General features: G+C 33.3%; 7 non-coding genes across 7 annotated transcripts; all 7 read left to right on the forward strand.

The window, feature by feature from the left end:
* Positions 1-8,261: 8,261 nt before the first annotated feature.
* Positions 8,262-8,334, forward strand: TRNAR-CCU (transfer RNA arginine (anticodon CCU)). The gene has a single exon. It is a non-coding gene; the product is annotated as a tRNA-Arg (tRNA).
* A 2,913-nt stretch (positions 8,335-11,247) lies between these two features.
* Positions 11,248-11,320, forward strand: TRNAR-CCU (transfer RNA arginine (anticodon CCU)). The gene has a single exon. It is a non-coding gene; the product is annotated as a tRNA-Arg (tRNA).
* Positions 11,321-18,733: 7,413 nt separating this feature from the next.
* On the forward strand, positions 18,734-18,806 carry TRNAR-CCU (transfer RNA arginine (anticodon CCU)). Its single transcript has one exon. It is a non-coding gene; the product is annotated as a tRNA-Arg (tRNA).
* A 1,416-nt stretch (positions 18,807-20,222) lies between these two features.
* Positions 20,223-20,295, forward strand: TRNAR-CCU (transfer RNA arginine (anticodon CCU)). Its single transcript has one exon. It is a non-coding gene; the product is annotated as a tRNA-Arg (tRNA).
* Positions 20,296-21,722: 1,427 nt separating this feature from the next.
* Positions 21,723-21,795, forward strand: TRNAR-CCU (transfer RNA arginine (anticodon CCU)). Its single transcript has one exon. It is a non-coding gene; the product is annotated as a tRNA-Arg (tRNA).
* A 1,416-nt stretch (positions 21,796-23,211) lies between these two features.
* On the forward strand, positions 23,212-23,284 carry TRNAR-CCU (transfer RNA arginine (anticodon CCU)). The gene has a single exon. It is a non-coding gene; the product is annotated as a tRNA-Arg (tRNA).
* Positions 23,285-24,711: 1,427 nt separating this feature from the next.
* Positions 24,712-24,784, forward strand: TRNAR-CCU (transfer RNA arginine (anticodon CCU)). The gene has a single exon. It is a non-coding gene; the product is annotated as a tRNA-Arg (tRNA).
* Positions 24,785-26,157: the final 1,373 nt, after the last annotated feature.

Raw genomic sequence — 26,157 nt, forward strand, 5'->3', positions numbered from 1 at the left:
AGCACAAGTGAGATTTAACTTATTTTTAATTAAAGATACTGCACTTTTTGGTAATATAGTGTATATTTTCCATATGCAACATTAAAGTTACATATATCTATACCAAATATTATTTAAGATAAATAAACACTAATTATTTTACAATTTTGATAATATTGAACTGTACAACAATGGCATGAATTCATTGCAATATACACCTATGGATACATAAAACTGGGCAATAACACAAATGCACAATATAATTGATTACCTTATGATTAGAATATTACTTTTATTAGGTACTTTAGTATTGGGTGCAGTAGTTTAGTGGAAATAAAAAGTAACTAATTTAAAATTAATAAACCAAGTTAATTTACTTAGTCAACTCGATGCTAAAATCACTCAACTAAAAATAATGCGCTTTGACCATGTCCTCCTGTGGCACAATCGGTCTGTGCGCTGGACATATAAGACAGTATCTGTTGAGCATTGCTGAGGTTGTGAGTTCAAGCCTCACCTGGAGCAAATGTAATTTTTTTTCTAATGTCATCAGTTAATGATTATCATCTGCTTCCTGAACATCCTGATATGAAGGCAGAAAAAAAACACAAACATGACTGTTTTTAAAGTACCAGTACACACAGCTGCTTTGGTTCATATGCACTGTAAACATTACTTTAGTTAGTCAACAAAATGGAATGCAAAAGACTACCTCTTTATTGGTAAAAGAGTTGCATCAATCTGTTTTGCTGCAATGTAACATGAGTGTCCACACTATTAGTTCTGGATAGTACAATCACATTTCATGTTGGGATTTGTAAAGCAAAGAACACAAATAAACGGCTTTCCTATATCGCAACAATTAATGATTATACTAATGTAAAAATCAGTTTCACTCAAAGATGTTACTAAGCCCCAGTGGCCTAATGGATTGTGGGTTCAAGTCCCATCTGGGGTGATAGGCTTTATTTCATTAAAATAATATTGGAGATGTTCCTTTCATTCTTGCTTCATACTGCACAAATGGCTCCACCAGAAACTTTAATCTGCTTAACAATCTGGAACTGTTCAGCTTGCAAAATTATGGCCCAGTATCTAAAAGCAGACATTTATCCTAATGACATTGTGGATTAGTTTCCGGATAAGTTTACTATCACCTGGTACAGTGGCTTCAAGTCCCATCTAGGATGCATGTTCCTTTGTTGCTCATTCTCATTCTAGAAGTTATGCTTTTTTTCAATGCAGGTGACTGTCTTAATGGTATTGCAGAAAATCCATATATACCAAAACATACCTATTAAGTTTTAATTGCAATTTAATATCAGAGTGGCTACAAAATAACAATGTCTATTGCAATTGCTGATGGGTTTCTTGAAGTCCTTTCATCCTTGTCATCAAAAGGGTAATTTTCTGCTTTTTATATTTCTTTGGACACTGACTTTACTGACAATTTAAGTGCTACAGACCAAAAAAACAATGTTTACCTTTAAATATAGAGCACAAGTGAGATTTAACTTATTTTTAATTAAAGATACTGCACTTTTTGGTAATATAGTGTATATTTTCCATATGCAACATTAAAGTTACATATATCTATACCAAATATTATTTAAGATAAATAAACACTAATTATTTTACAATTTTGATAATATTGAACTGTACAACAATGGCATGAATTCATTGCAATATACACCTATGGATACATAAAACTGGGCAATAACACAAATGCACAATATAATTGATTACCTTATGATTAGAATATTACTTTTATTAGGTACTTTAGTATTGGGTGCAGTAGTTTAGTGGATTTAAAAAGTAACTAATTTAAAATTAATAAACCAAGTTAATTTACTTAGTCAACTCGATGCTAAAATCACTCAACTAAAAATAATGCGCTTTAACCATGTCCTCCTGTGGCGCAATCGGTCTGTGCGCTGGACTTATAATACAGTATCTGTTGAGCAATGCTGAGGTTGTGAGTTCAAGCCTCACCTGGAGCAAATGTAATTTTTTTTCTAATGTCATCAGTTAATGATTATCATCTGCTTCCTGAACATCCTGATATGAAGGCAGAAAAAAAACACAAACATGACTGTTTTTAAAGTACCAGTACACACAGCTGCTTTGGTTCATATGCACTGTAAACATTACTTTAGTTAGTCAACAAAATGGAATGCAAAAGACTACCTCTTTATTGGTAAAAGAGTTGCATCAATCTGTTTTGCTGCAATGTAACATGAGGGTCCACACTATTAGGTCTGGATAGTACAATCACATTTCATGTTGGGATTTGTAAAGCAAAGAACACAAATAAACGGCTTTCCTATATCGCAACAATTAATGATTATACTAATGTAAAAATCAGTTTCACTCAAAGATGTTACTAAGCCCCAGTGGCCTAATGGATTGTGGGTTCAAGTCCCATCTGGGGTGATAGGCTTTATTTCATTAAAATAATATTGGAGATGTTCCTTTCATTCTTGCTTCATACTGCACAAATGGCTCCACCAGAAACTTTAATCTGCTTAACAATCTGGAACTGTTCAGCTTGCAAAATTATGGCCCAGTATCTAAAAGCAGACATTTATCCTAATGACATTGTGGATTAGTTTCCGGATAAGTTTACTATCACCTGGGACAGTGGCTTCAAGTCCCATCTAGGATGCATGTTCCTTTGTTGCTCATTCTCATTCTAGAAGTTATGCTTTTTTTCAATGCAGGTGACTGTCTTAATGGTATTGCAGAAAATCCATATATACCAAAACATACCTATTAAGTTTTAATTGCAATTTAATATCAGAGTGGCTACAAAATAACAATGTCTATTGCAATTGCTGATGGGTTTCTTGAAGTCCTTTCATCCTTGTCATCAAAAGGGTAATTTTCTGCTTTTTATATTTCTTTGGACACTGACTTTACTGACAATTTAAGTGCTACAGACCAAAAAAACAATGTTTAATTTAAATATAGAGCACAAGTGAGATTTAACTTATTTTTAATTAAAGATACTGCACTTTTTGGTAATATAGTGTATATTTTCCATATGCAACATTAAAGTTACATATATCTATACCAAATATTATTTAAGATAAATAAACACTAATTATTTTACAATTTTGATAATATTGAACTGTACAACAATGGCATGAATTCATTGCAATATACACCTATGGATACATAAAACTGGGCAATAACACAAATGCACAATATAATTGATTACCTTATGATTAGAATATTACTTTTATTAGGTACTTTAGTATTGGGTGCAGTAGTTTAGTGGATTTAAAAAGTAACTAATTTAAAATTAATAAACCAAGTTAATTTACTTAGTCAACTCGATGCTAAAATCACTCAACTAAAAATAATGCGCTTTGACCATGTCCTCCTGTGGCGCAATCTGTCTGTGCGCTGGACTTATAAGACAGTATCTGTTGAGCAATGCTGAGGTTGTGAGTTCAAGCCTCACCTGGAGCAAATGTAATTTTTTTTCTAATGTCATCAGTTAATGATTATCATCTGCTTCCTGAACATCCTGATATGAAGGCAGAAAAAAAACACAAACATGACTGTTTTTAAAGTACCAGTACACACAGCTGCTTTGGTTCATATGCACTGTAAACATTACTTTAGTTAGTCAACAAAATGGAATGCAAAAGACTACCTCTTTATTGGTAAAAGAGTTGCATCAATCTGTTTTGCTGCAATGTAACATGAGGGTCCACACTATTAGGTCTGGATAGTACAATCACATTTCATGTTGGGATTTGTAAAGCAAAGAACACAAATAAACGGCTTTCCTATATCGCAACAATTAATGATTATACTAATGTAAAAATCAGTTTCACTCAAAGATGTTACTAAGCCCCAGTGGCCTAATGGATTGTGGGTTCAAGTCCCATCTGGGGTGATAGGCTTTATTTCATTAAAATAATATTGGAGATGTTCCTTTCATTCTTGCTTCATACTGCACAAATGGCTCCACCAGAAACGTTAATCTGCTTAACAATCTGGAACTGTTCAGCTTGCAAATTTATGGCCCAGTATCTAAAAGCAGACATTTATCCTAATGACATTGTGGATTAGTTTCCGGATAAGTTTACTATCACCTGGGACAGTGGCTTCAAGTCCCATCTAGGATGCATGTTCCTTTGTTGCTCATTCTCATTCTAGAAGTTATGCTTTTTTTCAATGCAGGTGACTGTCTTAATGGTATTGCAGAAAATCCATATATACCAAAACATACCTATTAAGTTTTAATTGCAATTTAATATCAGAGTGGCTACAAAATAACAATGTCTATTGCAATTGCTGATGGGTTTCTTGAAGTCCTTTCATCCTTGTCATCAAAAGGGTAATTTTCTGCTTTTTATATTTCTTTGGACACTGACTTTACTGACAATTTAAGTGCTACAGACCAAAAAAACAATGTTTAATTTAAATATAGAGCACAAGTGAGATTTAACTTATTTTTAATTAAAGATACTGCACTTTTTGGTAATATAGTGTATATTTTCCATATGCAACATTAAAGTTACATATATCTATACCAAATATTATTTAAGATAAATAAACACTAATTATTTTACAATTTTGATAATATTGAACTGTACAACAATGGCATGAATTCATTGCAATATACACCTATGGATACATAAAACTGGGCAATAACACAAATGCACAATATAATTGATTACCTTATGATTAGAATATTACTTTTATTAGGTACTTTAGTATTGGGTGCAGTAGTTTAGTGGATTTAAAAAGTAACTAATTTAAAATTAATAAACCAAGTTAATTTACTTAGTCAACTCGATGCTAAAATCACTCAACTAAAAATAATGCGCTTTGACCATGTCCTCCTGTGGCGCAATCTGTCTGTGCGCTGGACTTATAAGACAGTATCTGTTGAGCAATGCTGAGGTTGTGAGTTCAAGCCTCACCTGGAGCAAATGTAATTTTTTTTCTAATGTCATCAGTTAATGATTATCATCTGCTTCCTGAACATCCTGATATGAAGGCAGAAAAAAAACACAAACATGACTGTTTTTAAAGTACCAGTACACACAGCTGCTTTGGTTCATATGCACTGTAAACATTACTTTAGTTAGTCAACAAAATGGAATGCAAAAGACTACCTCTTTATTGGTAAAAGAGTTGCATCAATCTGTTTTGCTGCAATGTAACATGAGGGTCCACACTATTAGGTCTGGATAGTACAATCACATTTCATGTTGGGATTTGTAAAGCAAAGAACACAAATAAACGGCTTTCCTATATCGCAACAATTAATGATTATACTAATGTAAAAATCAGTTTCACTCAAAGATGTTACTAAGCCCCAGTGGCCTAATGGATTGTGGGTTCAAGTCCCATCTGGGGTGATAGGCTTTATTTCATTAAAATAATATTGGAGATGTTCCTTTCATTCTTGCTTCATACTGCACAAATGGCTCCACCAGAAACGTTAATCTGCTTAACAATCTGGAACTGTTCAGCTTGCAAATTTATGGCCCAGTATCTAAAAGCAGACATTTATCCTAATGACATTGTGGATTAGTTTCCGGATAAGTTTACTATCACCTGGGACAGTGGCTTCAAGTCCCATCTAGGATGCATGTTCCTTTGTTGCTCATTCTCATTCTAGAAGTTATGCTTTTTTTCAATGCAGGTGACTGTCTTAATGGTATTGCAGAAAATCCATATATACCAAAACATACCTATTAAGTTTTAATTGCAATTTAATATCAGAGTGGCTACAAAATAACAATGTCTATTGCAATTGCTGATGGGTTTCTTGAAGTCCTTTCATCCTTGTCATCAAAAGGGTAATTTTCTGCTTTTTATATTTCTTTGGACACTGACTTTACTGACAATTTAAGTGCTACAGACCAAAAAAACAATGTTTAATTTAAATATAGAGCACAAGTGAGATTTAACTTATTTTTAATTAAAGATACTGCACTTTTTGGTAATATAGTGTATATTTTCCATATGCAACATTAAAGTTACATATATCTATACCAAATATTATTTAAGATAAATAAACACTAATTATTTTACAATTTTGATAATATTGAACTGTACAACAATGGCATGAATTCATTGCAATATACACCTATGGATACATAAAACTGGGCAATAACACAAATGCACAATATAATTGATTACCTTATGATTAGAATATTACTTTTATTAGGTACTTTAGTATTGGGTGCAGTAGTTTAGTGGATTTAAAAAGTAACTAATTTAAAATTAATAAACCAAGTTAATTTACTTAGTCAACTCGATGCTAAAATCACTCAACTAAAAATAATATGCTTTGACCATGTCCTCCTGTGGCGCAATCTGTCTGTGCGCTGGACTTATAAGACAGTATCTGTTGAGCAATGCTGAGGTTGTGAGTTCAAGCCTCACCTGGAGCAAATGTAATTTTTTTTCTAATGTCATCAGTTAATGATTATCATCTGCTTCCTGAACATCCTGATATGAAGGCAGAAAAAAAACACAAACATGACTGTTTTTAAAGTACCAGTACACACAGCTGCTTTGGTTCATATGCACTGTAAACATTACTTTAGTTAGTCAACAAAATGGAATGCAAAAGACTACCTCTTTATTGGTAAAAGAGTTGCATCAATCTGTTTTGCTGCAATGTAACATGAGGGTCCACACTATTAGGTCTGGATAGTACAATCGCATTTCATGTTGGGATTTGTAAAGCAAAGAACACAAATAAACAGCTTTCCTATATCGCAACAATTAATGATTATACTAATGTAAAAATCAGTTTCACTCAAAGATGTTACTAAGCCCCAGTGGCCTAATGGATTGTGGGTTCAAGTCCCATCTGGGGTGATAGGCTTTATTTCATTAAAATAATATTGGAGATGTTCCTTTCATTCTTACTTCATACTGCACAAATGGCTCCACCAGAAACTTTAATCTGCTTAACAATCTGGAACTGTTCAGCTTGCAAAATTATGGCCCAGTATCTAAAAGCAGACATTTATCCTAATGACATTGTGGATTAGTTTCCGGATAAGTTTACTATCACCTGGGACAGTGGCTTCAAGTCCCATCTAGGATGCATGTTCCTTTGTTGCTCATTCTCATTCTAGAAGTTATGCTTTTTTTCAATGCAGGTGACTGTCTTAATGGTATTGCAGAAAATCCATATATACCAAAACATACCTATTAAGTTTTAATTGCAATTTAATATCAGAGTGGCTACAAAATAACAATGTCTATTGCAATTGCTGATGGGTTTCTTGAAGTCCTTTCATCCTTGTCATCAAAAGGGTAATTTTCTGCTTTTTATATTTCTTTGGACACTGACTTTACTGACAATTTAAGTGCTACAGACCAAAAAAACAATGTTTACCTTTAAATATAGAGCACAAGTGAGATTTAACTTATTTTTAATTAAAGATACTGCACTTTTTGGTAATATAGTGTATATTATCCATATGCAACATTAAAGTTACATATATCTATACAAATATTATTTAAGATAAATAAACACTAATTATTTTACAATTTTGATAATATTGAACTGTACAACAATGGCATGAATTCATTGCAATATACACCTATGGATACATAAAACTGGGCAATAACACAAATGCACAATATAATTGATTACCTTATGATTAGAATATTACTTTTATTAGGTACTTTAGTATTGGGTGCAGTAGTTTAGTGGATTTAAAAAGTAACTAATTTAAAATTAATAAACCAAGTTAATTTACTTAGTCAACTCGATGCTAAAATCACTCAACTAAAAATAATGCGCTTTGACCATGTGCTCCTGTGGCGCAATCGGTCTGTGCGCAGGACTTATAAGACAGTATCGGTTGAGCAATGCTGAGGTTGTGAGTTCAAGCCTCACCTGGAGCAAATGTAATTTTTTTTCTTATGTCATCAGTTAATGATTATCATCTGCTTCCTGAACATCCTGATATGAAGGCAGAAAAAAAACACAAACATGACTGTTTTTAAGTACCAGTACACACAGCTGCTTTGGTTCATATGCACTGTAAACATTACTTTAGTTAGTCAACAAAATGGAATGCAAAAGACTACCTCTTTATTGGTAAAAGAGTTGCATCAATCTGTTTTGCTGCACTGTAACATGAGGGTCCACACTATTAGGTCTGGATAGTACAATCACATTTCATGCTGGGATTTGTAAAGCAAAGAAAACACATAAACGGCTTTCCTATATCGCAACAATTAATGATTATACTAATGAAAAAATCAGTTTCACTCAAAGATGTTACTAAGCCCCAGTGGCCTAATGGATATGGCACTGGCCTCCTAAGCCAGAGATTGTGGGTTCAAGTCCCATCTGGGGTGATAGGCTTTATTTCATTAAAATAATTTTGGAGATGTTCCTTTTATTCTTGCTTCATACTGCACAAATGGCTCCACCAGAAACTTTTATCTGCTTATCAATCCGGAACTGTTCAGCTTGCAAAATTATGGCCCAGTATCTAAAAGCAGACATTTATCCTAATGACATTGTGGATTAGTTTTCTGAAAAGTTTACTATCACCTGGGACAGTGGCTTCAAGTGCCATCTAGGATGCATGTTCCTTTGTTGCTCATTCTCATTCTAGAAGTTATGCTTTTTTTCAATTCAGGTGACTGTCTTAATGGTATTGCAGAAAATCCATATATACCAAAACATACCTATTAAGTTTTAATTGCAATTTAATATCAGAGTGGCTACAAAATAACAATTTCTATTGCAATTGCTGATGGGTTTCTTGAAGTCCTTTCATCCATGTCATCAAAAGGGTAATTTTCTGCCTTTTATATTTCTTTGGACACTGACTTTACTGACAATTTAGGTGCTTCAGACCAAAAAAACAATGTTTACCTTTAAATATAGAGCACAAGTGAGATTTAACTTATTTTTATTTAAAGATACTGCATTTTTTGGTATTAGAGTGTATATTTTCCCTATGCAACATTAAAGTTACATATATCTATACCAAATATTATTTAAGATAAATAAACACTAATTATTTTACAATTTTGATAATATTGTACTGTACAACAATGGCATGAATTCATTGCAATATACACCCATGGATACATAAAACTGGGCAATAACACAAATGCACAATATAATTGATTACCTTATGATTAGAATATTACTTTTATTAGGTACTTTAGTATTGGGTGCAGTAGTTTAGTGGATTTAAAAAGTAACTAATTTAAAATTAATAAACCAAGTTAATTTACTTAGTCAACTCGATGCTAAAATCACTCAACTAAAAATAATGCGCTTTGACCATGTGCTCCTGTGGCGCAATCGGTCTGTGCGCAGGACTTATAAGACAGTATCGGTTGAGCAATGCTGAGGTTGTGAGTTCAAGCCTCACCTGGAGCAAATGTAATTTTTTTTCTTATGTCATCAGTTAATGATTATCATCTGCTTCCTGAACATCCTGATATGAAGGCAGAAAAAAAACACAAACATGACTGTTTTTAAGTTCCAGTACACACAGCTGCTTTGGTTCATATGCACTGTAAACATTACTTTAGTTAGTCAACAAAATGGAATGCAAAAGACTACCTCTTTATTGGTAAAAGAGTTGCATCAATCTGTTTTGCTGCACTGTAACATGAGGGTCCACACTATTAGGTCTGGATAGTACAATCACATTTCATGCTGGGATTTGTAAAGCAAAGAAAACACATAAACGGCTTTCCTATATCGCAACAATTAATGATTATACTAATGAAAAAATCAGTTTCACTCAAAGATGTTACTAAGCCCCAGTGGCCTAATGTTACAGCCAGGGATTGTGGGTTCAAGTCCCATCTGGGGTGATAGGCTTTATTTCATTAAAATAATTTTGGAGATGTTCCTTTTATTCTTGCTTCATACTGCACAAATGGCTCCACCAGAAACTTTTATCTGCTTATCAATCCGGAACTGTTCAGCTTGCAAAATTATGGCCCAGTATCTAAAAGCAGACATTTATCCTAATGACATTGTGGATTAGTTTTCTGAAAAGTTTACTATCACCTGGGACAGTGGCTTCAAGTGCCATCTAGGATGCATGTTCCTTTGTTGCTCATTCTCATTCTAGAAGTTATGCTTTTTTTCAATTCAGGTGACTGTCTTAATGGTATTGCAGAAAATCCATATATACCAAAACATACCTATTAAGTTTTAATTGCAATTTAATATCAGAGTGGCTACAAAATAACAATTTCTATTGCAATTGCTGATGGGTTTCTTGAAGTCCTTTCATCCATGTCATCAAAAGGGTAATTTTCTGCCTTTTATATTTCTTTGGACACTGACTTTACTGACAATTTAGGTGCTTCAGACCAAAAAAACAATGTTTACCTTTAAATATAGAGCACAAGTGAGATTTAACTTATTTTTATTTAAAGATACTGCATTTTTTGGTATTAGAGTGTATATTTTCCCTATGCAACATTAAAGTTACATATATCTATACCAAATATTATTTAAGATAAATAAACAGGAATTATTTTTCAATTTTGATAATATTGTACTGTACAACAATGGCATGAATTCATTGCAATATACACCTATGGATACATAAAACTGGGCAATAACACAAATGCACAATATAATTGATTACCTTATGATTAGAATATTACCTTTATTAGGTACTTTAGTATTGGGTGCAGTAGTTTAGTGGATTTAAAAAGTAACTAATTTAAAATTAATAAACCAAGTTAATTTACTTAGTCAACTCGATGCTAAAATCACTCAACTAAAAATAAAGCGCTTTGTCCATGTGCTCCTGTGGCGCAATCGGTCTGTGCGCGGTACTTATAAGACAGTATCTGTTGAGCAATCCTGAGGTTGTGAATTCAAGCCTCACCTGGAGCAAATGTAATTTTTTTTCTAATGTCAACAGTTAATGATTATCATCTGCTTCCTGAGCATCCTGATATGAAGGCAGAAAAAAAACACAAACATGACTGTTTTTAAGTACCAGTACACACAGCTGCTTTGGTTCATATGCACTGTAAACATTACTTTAGTTAGTCAACAAAATGGAATGCAAAAGACTACCTCTTTATTGGTAAAAGAGTTGCATCAATCTGTTTTGCTGCACTGTAACATGAGGGTCCACACTATTAGGTCTGGATAGTACAATCACATTTCATGCTGGGATTTGTAAAGCAAAGAACACAAATAAACGGCTTTCCTATATCGCAACAATTAATGATTATACTAATGAAAAAATCAGTTTCACTCAAAGATGTTACTAAGCCCCAGTGGCCTAATGGATAAGGCACTGGCATCCTAAGCCAGGGATTGTGGGTTCAAGTCCCATCTGGGGTGAAAGGCTTTATTTCATTAAAATAATTTTGGAGATGTTCCTTTTATTCTTGCTTCATACTGCACAAATGGCTCCACCAGAAACTTTTATCTGCTTATCAATCCGGAACTGTTCAGATTGCAAAATTATGGCCCAGTATCTAAAAGCAGACATTTATCCTAATGACATTGTGGATTAGTTTTCTGAAAAGTTTACTATCACTTCGGACAGTGGCTTCAAGTCCCATCTAGGATGCATGTTCCTTTGTTGCTCATTCTCATTCTAGAAGTTATGCTTTTTTTCAATTCAGGTGACTGTCTTAATGGTATTGCAGAAAATCCATATATACCAAAACATACCTATTAAGTTTTAATTGCAATTTAATATCAGAGTGGCTACAAAATAACAATTTCTATTGCAATTGCTGATGGGTTTCTTGAAGTCCTTTCATCCATGTCATCAAAAGGGTAATTTTCTGCCTTTTATATTTCTTTGGACACTGACTTTACTGACAATTTAGGTGCTTCAGACCAAAAAAACAATGTTTACCTTTAAATATAGAGCACAAGTGAGATTTAACTTATTTTTATTTAAAGATACTGCATTTTTTGGTATTAGAGTGTATATTTTCCCTATGCAACATTAAAGTTACATATATCTATACCAAATATTATTTAAGATAAATAAACAGGAATTATTTTACAATTTTGATAATATTGTACTGTACAACAATGGCATGAATTCATTGCAATATACACCTATGGATATATAAAACTGGGCAATAACACAAATGCACAATATAATTGATTACCTTATGATTAGAATATTACTTTTATTAGGTACTTTAGTACTGGGTGCAGTAGTTTAGTGGATTTAAAAAGTAACTAATTTAAAATTAATAAACCAAGTTAATTTACTTAGTCAACTCGATGCTAAAATCACTCAACTAAAAATAAAGCGCTTTGTCCATGTGCTCCTGTGGCGCAATCGGTCTGTGCGCGGTACTTATAAGACAGTATCTGTTGAGCAATCCTGAGGTTGTGAATTCAAGCCTCACCTGGAGCAAATGTAATTTTTTTTCTAATGTCAACAGTTAATGATTATCATCTGCTTCCTGAGCATCCTTATATGAAGGCAGGAAAAAAACACAAACATGACTGTTTTTAAGGTACCAGTACACACAGCTGCTTTGGTTCATATGCACTGTAAACATTACTTTAGTTAGTCAACAAAATGGAATGCAAAAGACTACCTCTTTATTGGTAAAAGAGTTGCATCAATCTGTTTTGCTACAATGTAACATGAGGGTCCACACTATTAGGTCTGGATAGTACAATCACATTTCATGCTGGGATTTGAAAAGCAAAGAACACAAATAAACGGCTTTCCTATATCGCAACAAATAATGATTATACTAATGAAAAAATCAGTTTCACTCAAAGATGTTACTAAGCCCCAGCGGCCTAATGGATAAGACACTGCCCTCCTAAGCCACGGATTATGGGTTCAAGTCCCATCTAGGGTGATAGGCTTTATTTCATTAAAATAAATTTGGAGATGTTCCTTTTATTCTTGCTTCATACTGCACAAATGGCTCCACCAGAAACTTTTATCTGCTTATCAATCCGGAACTGTTCAGCTTGCAAAATTATGGCCCAGTATCTAAAAGCAGACATTTATCCTAATGACATTGTGGATTAGTTTTCTGAAAAGTTTACTATCACTTGGGACAGTGGCTTCAAGTCCCATCTAGGATGCATGTTCCTTTGTTGCTCATTCTCATTCTAGAAGTTATGCTTTTTTTCAATTCAGGTGACTGTCTTAATGGTATTGCAGAAAATCCATATATACCAAAACATACCTATTAAGTTTTAATTGCAATTTAATATCAGAGTGGCTACAAAATAACAATTTCTATTGCAATTGCTGATGGGTTTCTTGAAGTCCTTTCATCCATGTCATCAAAAGGGTAATTTTCTGCCTTTTATATTTCTTTGGACACTGACTTTACTGACAATTTAGGTGCTTCAGACCAAAAAAACAATGTTTACCTTTAAATATAGAGCACAAGTGAGATTTAACTTATTTTTATTTAAAGATACTGCATTTTTTGGTATTAGAGTGTATATTTTCCCTATGCAACATTAAAGTTACATATATCTATACCAAATATTATTTAAGATAAATAAACAGGAATTATTTTACAATTTTGATAATATTCTACTGTACAACAATGGCATGAATTCATTGCAATATACACCTATGGATACATAAAACTGGGCAATAACACAAATGCACAATATAATTGATTACCTTATGATTAGAATATTACTTTTATTAGGTACTTTAGTATTGGGTGCAGTAGTTTAGTGGATTTAAAAAGTAACTAATTTAAAATTAATAAACCAAGTTAATTTACTTAGTCAACTCGATGCTAAAATCACTCAACTAAAAATAATGCGCTTTGACCATGTGCTCCTGTGGCGCAATCGGTCTGTGCGCAGGACTTATAAGACAGTATCTGTTGAGCAATGCTGAGGTTGTGAGTTCAAGCCTCACCTGGAGCAAATGTAATTTTTTTTCTAATGTCATCAGTTAATGATTATCATCTGCTTCCTGAACATCCTGATATGAGGGCATAAAAAAAACACAAACATGACTGTTTTTAAGTACCAGTACACACAGCTGCTTTGGTTCATATGCACTGTAAAAATTACTTTAGTTAGTCAACAAAATGGAATGCAAAAGACTACCTTGGTAAAAGAGTTGCATCAATCTGTTTTGCTGCAATGAAACATGAGGGTCTACACTATTAGGTCTGGATAGTACAATCACATTTCATGCTGGGATTTGAAAAGCAAAGAACACAAATAAACGGCTTTCCTATATCGCAACAATTAATGATTATACTAATGAAAAAATCAGTTTCACTCAAAGATGTTACTGAGCCCCGGTGGCCTAAAGGATAAGACACTGGCCTCCTAAGCCAGGGATTGTGGGTTCAAGTCCCATCTGGGGAGATAGGTTTATTTCATTAAAATAATATTGGAGATGTTCCTTTCATACTGCACAAATGGCTCCACCAGAAACTTTAATCTGCTTAACAATCTGGAACTGTTCAGCTTGCAAAATTATGGCCCAGTATCTAAAAGCAGACATTTATCCTAATGACATTGTGGATTAGTTTTCTGAAAAGTTTACTATCACCTGGGACAGTGGCTTCAAGTCCCATCTAGGATGCATGTTCCTTTGTTGCTCATACTCATTCTAGAAGTTATGCTTTTTTTCAATGCAGGTGACTGTCTTAATGGTATTGCAGAAAATCCATATATACCAAAACATACCTATTAAGTTTTAATTGCAATTTAATATCAGAGTGGCTACAAAATAACAATGTCTATTGCAATTGCTGATGGGTTTCTTGAAGTCCTTTCATCCTTGTCATCAAAAGGGTAATTTTCTGCTTTTTATATTTCTTTGGACACTGACTTTACTGACAATTTAGGTGCTACAGACCAAAAAAACAATGTTTACCTTTAAATATAGAGCACAAGTGAGATTTAACTTATTTTTAATTAAAGATACTGCACTTTTTGGTAATATAGTGTATATTTTCCATATGCAACATTAAAGTTACATATATCTATACCAAATATTATTTAAGATAAATAAACACTAATTATTTTACAATTTTGATAATATTGAACTGTACAACAATGGCATGAATTCATTGCAATATACACCTATGGATACATAAAACTGGGCAATAACACAAATGCACAATATAATTGATTACCTTATGATTAGAATATTACTTTTATTAGGTACTTTAGTATTGGGTGCAGTAGTTTAGTGGATTTAAAAAGTAACTAATTTAAAATTAATAAACCAAGTTAATTTACTTAGTCAACTCGATGCTAAAATCACTCAACTAAAAATAATGCACTTTGACCATGTCCTCCTGTGGCGCAATCGGTCTGTGCGCTGGACTTATAAGACAGTATCTGTTGAGCAATGCTGAGGTTATGAGTTCAAGCCTCACCTGGAGCAAATGTAATTTTTTTTCTAATGTCATCAGTTAATGATTATCATCTGCTTCCTGAACATCCTGATATGAAGGCAGAAAAAAAACACAAACATGACTGTTTTTAAGGTACCAGTACACACAGCTGCTTTGGTTCATATGCACTGTAAACATTACTTTAGTTAGTCAACAAAATGGAATGCAAAAGACTACCTCTTTATTGGTAAAAGAGTTGCATCAATCTGTTTTGCTGCAATGTAACATGAGGGTCCACACTATTAGGTCTGGATAGTACAATCACATTTCATGCTGGGATTTGAAAAGCAAAAAACACAAATAAACGGCTTTCCTATATCGCAACAATTAATGATTATACTAATGAAAAAATCAGTTTCACTCAAAGATGTTACTAAGCCCCAGTTGCCTAATGGATAAGACACTGGCCTCCTAAGCCAGGGATTGTGGGTTCAAGTCCCATCTGGGGAGACAGGTTTATTTCATTAAAATAATTTTGGAGATGTTCCTTTTATTCTTGCTTCATACTGCACAAATGGCTCTACCAGAAACTTTTATCTGCTTATCAATCCGAAACTGTTCAGCTTGCAAAATTATGGCCCAGTATCTAAAAGCAGACATTTATCCTAATGACATTGTGGATTAGTTTTCTGAAAAGTTTACTATCACCTGGGACAGTGGCTTCAAGTCCCATCTAGGATGCATGTTCCTTTGTTGCTCATTCTCATTCTAGAAGTTATGCTTTTTTTCAATTCAGGTGACTGTCTTAATGGTATTGCAGAAAATCCATATAAACCAAGACATACCTATTAAGTTTTAATTGCAATTTAATATCAGAGTGGCTACAAAATAACAATTTCTATTGCAATTGCTGATGGGTTTCTTGAAGTCCTTTCATCCATGTCATCAAAAGGGTAATTTTCTGCCTTTTATATTTCTTTGGACACTGACTTTACTGACAATTTAGGTGCTTCAGACCAAAAAAACAATGTTTACCTTTAAATATAGAGCACAAGTGAGATTTAACTTATTTTTATTTAAAGATACTGCATTTTTTGGTATTAGAGTGTATATTTTCCCTATGCAACATTAAAGTTACATATATCTATACCAAATATTATTTAAGATAAATAAACAGGAATTATTTTACAATTTTGATAATATTGTACTGTACAACAATGGCATGAATTCATTGCAATATACACCTATGGATACATAAAACTGGGCAATAACACAAATGCACAATATAATTGATTACCTTATGATTAGAATATTACTTTTATTAGGTACTTTAGTATTGGGTGCAGTAGTTTAGTGGATTTAAAAAGTAACTAATTTAAAATTAATAAACCAAGTTAATTTACTTAGTCAACTCGATGCTAAAATCACTCAACTAAAAATAAAGCGCTTTGTCCATGTGCTCCTGTGGCGCAATCGGTCTGTGCGCGGTACTTATAAGACAGTATCTGTTGAGCAATCCTGAGGTTGTGAATTCAAGCCTCACCTGGAGCAAATGTAATTTTTTTTCTAATGTCAACAGTTAATGATTATCATCTGCTTCCTGAGCATCCTGATATGAAGGCAGAAAAAAAACACAAACATGACTGTTTTTAAGGTACCAGTACACACAGCTGCTTTGGTTCATATGCACTGTAAACATTACTTTAGTTAGTCAACAAAATGGAATGCAAAAGACTACCTCTTTATTGGTAAAAGAGTTGCATCAATCTGTTTTGCTGCAATGTAACATGAGGGTCCACACTATTAGGTCTGGATAGTACAATCACATTTCATGCTGGGATTTGAAAAGCAAAGAACACAAATAAACGGCTTTCCTATATCGCAACAATTAATGATTATACTAATGAAAAAATCAGTTTCACTCAAAGATGTTACTAAGCCCCAGTTGCCTAATGGATAAGACACTGGCCTCCTAAGCCAGGGATTGTGGGTTCAAGTCCCATCTGGGGAGACAGGTTTATTTCATTAAAATAATTTTGGAGATGTTCCTTTTATTCTTGCTTCATACTGCACAAATGGCTCCACCAGAAACTTTAATCTGTTTAACAATCTGTAACTGTTCAGCTTGCAAAATTATGGCCCAATATCTAAAAGCAGACATTTATCCTAATGACATTGTGGATTAGTTTCCTGAAAAGTTACTATCACCTGGGACAGTGGCTTCAAGTCCCATCTAGGATGCATGTCCCTTTGTTGCTCATACTCATTCTAGAAGTTATGCTTTTTTTCAATGCAGGTGACTGTCTTAATGGTATTGCAGAAAATCCATATATACCAAAACATACCTATTAAGTTTTAATTGCAATTTAATATCAGAGTGGCTACAAAATAACAATGTCTATTGCAATTGCTGATGGGTTTCTTGAAGTCCTTTCATCCTTGTCATCAAAAGGGTAATTTTCTGCTTTTTATATTTCTTTGGACACTGACTTTACTGACAATTTAGGTGCTACAGACCAAAAAAACAATGTTTACCTTTAAATATAGAGCACAAGTGAGATTTAACTTATTTTTAATTAAAGATACTGCACTTTTTGGTAATATAGTGTATATTTTCCATATGCAACATTAAAGTTACATATATCTATACAAATATTATTTAAGATAAATAAACACTAATTATTTTACAATTTTGATAATATTGAACTGTACAACAATGGCATGAATTCATTGCAATATACACCTATGGATACATAAAACTGGGCAATAACACAAATGCACAATATAATTGATTACCTTATGATTAGAATATTACTTTTATTAGGTACTTTAGTATTGGGTGCAGTAGTTTAGTGGATTTAAAAAGTAACTAATTTAAAATTAATAAACCAAGTTAATTTACTTATTCAACTCGATGCTAAAATCACTCAACTAAAAATAATGCGCTTTGACCATGTGCTCCTGTGGCGCAATCGGTCTGTGCGCAGGACTTATAAGACAGTATCGGTTGAGCAATGCTGAGGTTGTGAGTTCAAGCCTCACCTGGAGCAAATGTAATTTTTTTTCTTATGTCATCAGTTAATGATTATCATCTGCTTCCTGAACATCCTGATATGAAGGCAGAAAAAAAACACAAACATGACTGTTTTTAAGTACCAGTACACACAGCTGCTTTGGTTCATATGCACTGTAAACATTACTTTAGTTAGTCAACAAAATGGAATGCAAAAGACTACCTCTTTATTGGTAAAAGAGTTGCATCAATCTGTTTTGCTGCACTGTAACATGAGGGTCCACACTATTAGGTCTGGATAGTACAATCACATTTCATGCTGGGATTTGTAAAGCAAAGAACACAAATAAACGGCTTTCCTGTATCGCAACAATTAATGATTATACTAATGAAAAAATCAGTTTCACTCAAAGATGTTACTAAGCCCCAGTGGCCTAATGGATATGGCACTGGCCTCCTAAGCCAGTGATTGTGGGTTCAAGTCCCATCTGGGGAGATAGGTTTATTTCATTAAAATAATATTGGAGATGTTCCTTTCATACTGCACAAATGGCTCCACCAGAAACTTTAATCTGCTTAACAATCTGGAACTGTTCAGCTTGTAAAATTATGGCCCAGTATCTAAAAGCAGACATTTATCATAATGACATTGTGGATTAGTTTTCTGAAAAGTTTACTATCACCTGGGACAGTGGCTTCAAGTCCCATCTAGGATGCATGTTCCTTTGTTGCTCATACTCATTCTAGAAGTTATGCTTTTTTTCAATTCAGGTGACTGTCTTAATGGTATTGCAGAAAATCCATATATACCAAAACATACCTATTAAGTTTTAATTGCAATTTAATATCAGAGTGGCTACAAAATAACAATTTCTATTGCAATTGCTGATGGGTTTCTTGAAGTCCTTTCATCCATGTCATCAAAAGGGTAATTTTCTGCCTTTTATATTTCTTTGGACACTGACTTTACTGACAATTTAGGTGCTTCAGACCAAAAAAACAATGTTTACCTTTAAATATAGAGCACAAGTGAGATTTAACTTATTATTATTTAAAGATACTGCATTTTTTGGTATTAGAGTGTATATTTTCCCTATGCAACATTAAAGTTACATATATCTATACCAAATATTATTTAAGATAAATAAACAGGAATTATTTTACAATTTTGATAATATTCTACTGTACAACAATGGCATGAATTCATTGCAATATACACCTATGGATACATAAAACTGGGCAATAACACAAATGCACAATATAATTGATTACCTTATGATTAGAATATTACTTTTATTAGGTACTTTAGTATTGGGTGCAGTAGTTTAGTGGATTTAAAAAGTAACTAATTTAAAATTAATAAACCAAGTTAATTTACTTAGTCAACTCGATGCTAAAATCACTCAACTAAAAATAAAGCGCTTTGTCCATGTGCTCCTGTGGCGCAATCGGTCTGTGCGCGGTACTTATAAGACAGTATCTGTTGAGCAATCCTGAGGTTGTGAATTCAAGCCTCACCTGGAGCAAATGTAATTTTTTTTCTAATGTCAACAGTTAATGATTATCATCTGCTTCCTGAGCATCCTGATATGAAGGCAGAAAAAAAACACAAACATGACTGTTTTTAAGTACCAGTACACACAGCTGCTTTGGTTCATATGCACTGTAAACATTACTTTAGTTAGTCAACAAAATGGAATGCAAAAGACTACCTCTTTATTGGTAAAAGAGTTGCATCAATCTGTTTTGCTGCACTGTAACATGAGGGTCCACACTATTAGGTCTGGATAGTACAATCACATTTCATGCTGGGATTTGTAAAGCAAAGAACACAAATAAACGGCTTTCCTATATCGCAACAATTAATGATTATACTAATGAAAAAATCAGTTTCACTCAAAGATGTTACTAAGCCCCAGTGGCCTAATGGATAAGGCACTGGCCTCCTAAGCCAGGGATTGTGGGTTCAAGTCCCATCTGGGGTGAAAGGCTTTATTTCATTAAAATAATTTTGGAGATGTTCCTTTTATTCTTGCTTCATACTGCACAAATGGCTCCACCAGAAACTTTTATCTGCTTATCAATCCGGAACTGTTCAGCTTGCAAAATTATGGCCCAGTATCTAAAAGCAGACATTTATCCTAATGACATTGTGGATTAGTTTTCTGAAAAGTTTACTATCACCTGGGACAGTGGCTTCAAGTCCCATCTAGGATGCATGTTCCTTTGTTGCTCATTCTCATTCTTGAAGTTATGCTTTTTTTCAATTCAGGTGACTGTCTTAATGGTATTGCAGAAAATCCATATATACCAAAACATACCTATTAAGTTTTAATTGCAATTTAATATCAGAGTGGCTACAAAATAACAATTTCTATTGCAATTGCTGATGGGTTTCTTGAAGTCCTTTCATCCATGTCATCAAAAGGGTAATTTTCTGCCTTTTATATTTCTTTGGACACTGACTTTACTGACAATTTAGGTGCTACAGACCAAAAAAACAATGTTTACCTTTAAATATAGAGCACAAGTGAGATTTAACTTATTTTTAATTAAAGATACTGCACTTTTTGGTAATATAGTGTATATTTTCCATATGCAACATTAAAGTTACATATATCTATACAAATATTATTTAAGATAAATAAACACTAATTATTTTACAATTTTGATAATATTGAACTGTACAACAATGGCATGAATTCATTGCAATATACACCTATGGATACATAAAACTGGGCAATAACACAAATGCACAATATAATTGATTACCTTATGATTAGAATATTACTTTTATTAGGTACTTTAGTATTGGGTGCAGTAGTTTAGTGGATTTAAAAAGTAACTAATTTAAAATTAATAAACCAAGTTAATTTACTTAGTCAACTCGATGCTAAAATCACTCAACTAAAAATAATGCGTTTTGACCATGTGCTCCAGTGGCGCAATCGGTCTGTGCGCAGGACTTATAAGACAGTATCGGTTGAGCAATGCTGAGGTTGTGAGTTCAAGCCTCACCTGGAGCAAATGTAATTTTTTTTCTTATGTCATCAGTTAATGATTATCATCTGCTTCCTGAACATCCTGATATGAAGGCAGAAAAAAAACACAAACATGACTGTTTTTAAGTACCAGTACACACAGCTGCTTTGGTTCATATGCACTGTAAACATTACTTTAGTTAGTCAACAAAATGGAATGCAAAAGACTACCTCTTTATTGGTAAAAGAGTTGCATCAATCTGTTTTGCTGCACTGTAACATGAGGGTCCACACTATTAGGTCTGGATAGTACAATCACATTTCATGCTGGGATTTGTAAAGCAAAGAACACAAATAAACGGCTTTCCTGTATCGCAACAATTAATGATTATACTAATGAAAAAATCAGTTTCACTCAAAGATGTTACTAAGCCCCAGTGGCCTAATGGATATGGCACTGGCCTCCTAAGCCAGTGATTGTGGGTTCAAGTCCCATCTGGGGAGATAGGTTTATTTCATTAAAATAATATTGGAGATGTTCCTTTCATACTGCACAAATGGCTCCACCAGAAACTTTAATCTGCTTAACAATCTGGAACTGTTCAGCTTGTAAAATTATGGCCCAGTATCTAAAAGCAGACATTTATCATAATGACATTGTGGATTAGTTTTCTGAAAAGTTTACTATCACCTGGGACAGTGGCTTCAAGTCCCATCTAGGATGCATGTTCCTTTGTTGCTCATACTCATTCTAGAAGTTATGCTTTTTTTCAATTCAGGTGACTGTCTTAATGGTATTGCAGAAAATCCATATATACCAAAACATACCTATTAAGTTTTAATTGCAATTTAATATCAGAGTGGCTACAAAATAACAATTTCTATTGCAATTGCTGATGGGTTTCTTGAAGTCCTTTCATCCATGTCATCAAAAGGGTAATTTTCTGCCTTTTATATTTCTTTGGACACTGACTTTACTGACAATTTAGGTGCTTCAGACCAAAAAAACAATGTTTACCTTTAAATATAGAGCACAAGTGAGATTTAACTTATTATTATTTAAAGATACTGCATTTTTTGGTATTAGAGTGTATATTTTCCCTATGCAACATTAAAGTTACATATATCTATACCAAATATTATTTAAGATAAATAAACAGGAATTATTTTACAATTTTGATAATATTCTACTGTACAACAATGGCATGAATTCATTGCAATATACACCTATGGATACATAAAACTGGGCAATAACACAAATGCACAATATAATTGATTACCTTATGATTAGAATATTACTTTTATTAGGTACTTTAGTATTGGGTGCAGTAGTTTAGTGGATTTAAAAAGTAACTAATTTAAAATTAATAAACCAAGTTAATTTACTTAGTCAACTCGATGCTAAAATCACTCAACTAAAAATAAAGCGCTTTGTCCATGTGCTCCTGTGGCGCAATCGGTCTGTGCGCGGTACTTATAAGACAGTATCTGTTGAGCAATCCTGAGGTTGTGAATTCAAGCCTCACCTGGAGCAAATGTAATTTTTTTTCTAATGTCAACAGTTAATGATTATCATCTGCTTCCTGAGCATCCTGATATGAAGGCAGAAAAAAAACACAAACATGACTGTTTTTAAGTACCAGTACACACAGCTGCTTTGGTTCATATGCACTGTAAACATTACTTTAGTTAGTCAACAAAATGGAATGCAAAAGACTACCTCTTTATTGGTAAAAGAGTTGCATCAATCTGTTTTGCTGCACTGTAACATGAGGGTCCACACTATTAGGTCTGGATAGTACAATCACATTTCATGCTGGGATTTGTAAAGCAAAGAACACAAATAAACAGCTTTCCTATATCGCAACAATTAATGATTATACTAATGAAAAAATCAGTTTCACTCAAAGATGTTACTAAGCCCCAGTGGCCTAATGGATAAGGCACTGGCCTCCTAAGCCAGGGATTGTGGGTTCAAGTCCCATCTGGGGTGAAAGGCTTTATTTCATTAAAATAATTTTGGAGATGTTCCTTTTATTCTTGCTTCATACTGCACAAATGGCTCCACCAGAAACTTTTATCTGCTTATCAATCCGGAACTGTTCAGCTTGCAAAATTATGGCCCAGTATCTAAAAGCAGACATTTATCCTAATGACATTGTGGATTAGTTTTCTGAAAAGTTTACTATCACCTGGGACAGTGGCTTCAAGTCCCATCTAGGATGCATGTTCCTTTGTTGCTCATTCTCATTCTTGAAGTTATGCTTTTTTTCAATTCAGGTGACTGTCTTAATGGTATTGCAGAAAATCCATATATACCAAAACATACCTATTAAGTTTTAATTGCAATTTAATATCAGAGTGGCTACAAAATAACAATTTCTATTGCAATTGCTGATGGGTTTCTTGAAGTCCTTTCATCCATGTCATCAAAAGGGTAATTTTCTGCCTTTTATATTTCTTTGGACACTGACTTTACTGACAATTTAGGTGCTACAGACCAAAAAAACAATGTTTACCTTTAAATATAGAGCACAAGTGAGATTTAACTTATTTTTAATTAAAGATACTGCACTTTTTGGTAATATAGTGTATATTTTCCATATGCAACATTAAAGTTACATATATCTATACAAATATTATTTAAGATAAATAAACACTAATTATTTTACAATTTTGATAATATTGAACTGTACAACAATGGCATGAATTCATTGCAATATACACCTATGGATACATAAAACTGGGCAATAACACAAATGCACAATATAATTGATTACCTTATGATTAGAATATTACTTTTATTAGGTACTTTAGTATTGGGTGCAGTAGTTTAGTGGATTTAAAAAGTAACTAATTTAAAATTAATAAACCAAGTTAATTTACTTAGTCAACTCGATGCTAAAATCACTCAACTAAAAATAATGCGTTTTGACCATGTGCTCCAGTGGCGCAATCGGTCTGTGCGCAGGACTTATAAGACAGTATCGGTTGAGCAATGCTGAGGTTGTGAGTTCAAGCCTCACCTGGAGCAAATGTAATTTTTTTTCTTATGTCATCAGTTAATGATTATCATCTGCTTCCTGAACATCCTGATATGAAGGCAGAAAAAAAACACAAACATGACTGTTTTTAAGTACCAGTACACACAGCTGCTTTGGTTCATATGCACTGTAAACATTACTTTAGTTAGTCAACAAAATGGAATGCAAAAGACTACCTCTTTATTGGTAAAAGAGTTGCATCAATCTGTTTTGCTGCACTGTAACATGAGGGTCCACACTATTAGGTCTGGATAGTACAATCACATTTCATGCTGGGATTTGTAAAGCAAAGAACACAAATAAACGGCTTTCCTGTATCGCAACAATTAATGATTATACTAATGAAAAAATCAGTTTCACTCAAAGATGTTACTAAGCCCCAGTTGCCTAATGGATATGGCACTGGCCTCCTAAGCCAGGGATTGTGGGTTCAAGTCCCATCTGGGGTGATAGGCTTTATTTCATTAAAATAATTTTGGAGATGTTCCTTTTATTCTTGCTTCATACTGCACAAATGGCTCCACCAGAAACTTTTATCTGCTTATCAATCCGGAACTGTTCAGCTTGCAAAATTATGGCCCAGTATCTAAAAGCAGACATTTATCCTAATGACATTGTGGATTAGTTTTCTGAAAAGTTTACTATCACCTGGGACAGTGGCTTCAAGTCCCATCTAGGATGCATGTTCCTTTGTTGCTCATTCTCATTCTAGAAGTTATGCTTTTTTTCAATTCAGGTGACTGTCTTAATGGTATTGCAGAAAATCCATATATACCAAACCATACCTATTAAGTTTTAATTGCAATTTAATATCAGAGTGGCTACAAAATAACAATTTCTATTGCAATTGCTGATGGGTTTCTTGAAGTCCTTTCATCCATGTCATCAAAAGGGTAATTTTCTGCCTTTTATATTTCTTTGGACACTGACTTTACTGACAATTTAGGTGCTTCAGACCAAAAAAACAATGTTTACCTTTAAATATAGAGCACAAGTGAGATTTAACTTATTTTTATTTAAAGATACTGCATTTTTTGGTATTAGAGTGTATATTTTCCCTATGCAACATTAAAGTTACATATATCTATACCAAATATTATTTAAGATAAATAAACACTAATTATTTTACAATTTTGATAATATTGTACTGTACAACAATGGCATGAATTCATTGCAATATACACCTATGGATACATAAAACTGGGCAATAACACAAATGCACAATATAATTGATTACCTTATGATTAGAATATTACTTTTATTAGGTACTTTAGTATTGGGTGCAGTAGTTTAGTGGATTTAAAAAGTAACTAATTTAAAATTAATAAACCAAGTTAATTTACTTAGTCAACTCGATGCTAAAATCACTCAACTAAAAATAAAGCGCTTTGTCCAAGTGCTCCTGTGGCGCAATCGGTCTGTGCGCGGTACTTATAAGACAGTATCTGTTGAGCAATCCTGAGGTTGTGAATTCAAGCCTCACCTGGAGCAAATGTAATTTTTTTTCTAATGTCAACAGTTAATGATTATCATCTGCTTCCTGAGCATCCTGATATGAAGGCAGAAAAAAAACACAAACATGACTGTTTTTAAGGTACCAGTACACACAGCTGCTTTGGTTCATATGCACTGTAAACATTACTTTAGTTAGTCAACAAAATGGAATGCAAAAGACTACCTCTTTATTGGTAAAAGAGTTGCATCAATCTGTTTTGCTGCAATGTAACATGAGGGTCCACACTATTAGGTCTGGATAGTACAATCACATTTCATGCTGGGATTTGAAAAGCAAAGAACACAAATAAACGGCTTTCCTATATCG

This window comes from Taudactylus pleione, unplaced genomic scaffold (genome assembly GCF_031769625.1).
Source record: "Taudactylus pleione unplaced genomic scaffold, aTauple2 ptg000473l, whole genome shotgun sequence".
Classification (NCBI taxonomy): domain Eukaryota; kingdom Metazoa; phylum Chordata; class Amphibia; order Anura; family Myobatrachidae; genus Taudactylus; species Taudactylus pleione.